Source organism: Lycium barbarum, chromosome 1 (assembly GCF_019175385.1).
Source record: "Lycium barbarum isolate Lr01 chromosome 1, ASM1917538v2, whole genome shotgun sequence".
In the NCBI taxonomy this organism is placed as follows: domain Eukaryota; kingdom Viridiplantae; phylum Streptophyta; class Magnoliopsida; order Solanales; family Solanaceae; genus Lycium; species Lycium barbarum.
This window is the reverse complement of record NC_083337.1, coordinates 5,542,420-5,544,028: the sequence shown is the minus strand read 5'-3', so window position 1 is coordinate 5,544,028 and position 1,609 is coordinate 5,542,420.

Sequence of the window (1,609 nt, the reverse complement as noted above, 5' to 3'; positions counted from 1 at the left end):
GCTCCAATAAAGAGATGTTTATCTTATATGCTCCCGCAGGGCCCGAAGAGATGATCTTATGGGAAATTCTGCAACAGCTAAGATTGAAGGCGTTGGGGATATTACTCTCAAAATGACTTTGGGCAAGACATTGACTTTGAAGAATGTTCTTCATGTTCCAGAAAAAAGGAAGAATTTAGTCTCTACCGGACTTTTAGTGAAGAACGGTTTTAAGCGTGTTTAGGTTTCTGACCAAGTCGTTATAAGTAAGAGATATGTATGTGGGGAAAGGTTACCTTACCGAGGGCCTTTTCAAACTTAATATAATTGCTATCAATAATAATAAAGTTGATGTTTCGTCTTACTTACCTGAGTCAAATTCTTTATGGCATGAACGTTTGGGACATGTTAATTATAAAATTTTGCGGAAAATGATCCACTTGTCTCTTCGATTTCACAATCAAAGTGTTCACTAATAGATCTTCTTGTCTCTTCGATTAAATAACATTGCCCATATACTCTTAATTGATATCTAGAAAATATTCAACCAAAATACCTAAATAGTATTCCATTTCAGGTCAAGTTTGACATTTATTCCGTTAGGTTTTTGATAAAAACATTTGTAAAGATTAATGCTTGAATTTTTCGTCAACAGTAGGAGAAGGTTAATTAGCTGTAAAAGTAGTTGAAAATTTTCAAAGAAATGTACCAGCTTTAATTAATTGTTGGACAGGCAACAGTTTCATTTAAGTTTTTTGTTATGTGTCTATTTCTCAATATGATTCTTTTAAAAATAAATTAAAAAAATACACTAGCCATTGTCATTGTCTTGTTCTTTGATATTTCCATCGTTAATTAACTACCCCACGTCTTTTCTCAACGAATATTATACCGGGTATACCTAATCCTAGAAAATTCTTCTTCTAAATATCATACAGATTTAATACGTGTTCACTTTAAAAAAAAAAAAAAGGAATATTCCCAAAAAGAAAAATGGAAGCTCACGCAAATTTTCTTTTTTTGTGGTGTTCGGGCAACATGTGCATTTATCGACTAATGTCACTGAGTATCTATTACTTTCACCAGCATAGGTACCTAAGATAAGATTCTTGTGCGAGTAGTAAACTTTGGCACCTTCGGTAAAGAGTGGATGAGATGAGATGTCTCTATCTTTAAATAGATATTTCAAAATCAAGTCTTCAAATTAGAAAAATTTCTGTTATAAGTATTTTTTCCTTTAATGGACCTTAGGGAATGCGGATCCTAATTAGTCAGACCAGTACATATTAATTGCTGAATGAAATAGTACATGTATTCTTAATTAAAAGTTTCAAATTCGAGCTCTGAAAAGAAAAAAAAAATTATTCTGGTGGTTTAAAAACTTTTCAAAGTAGGATCATTTAATTATTCTTGACTCTTGAATCGCCAATAAGGAAAATTTTCATCTCATAAATAGACATAGTTTGATCAATTCTATAGTATATATTTTTGTTTTTGTTGTCCACCCAGTGCTTTGTATTTGTATTTGTATTTGTATTTGTATTTGTATTGGAACTTCTATTAAATCGAATTTGCGCGCGTAAGAGTCATATAAAGAGAGAAGCGCTTTCTAACAAGATTTTTTCATAAT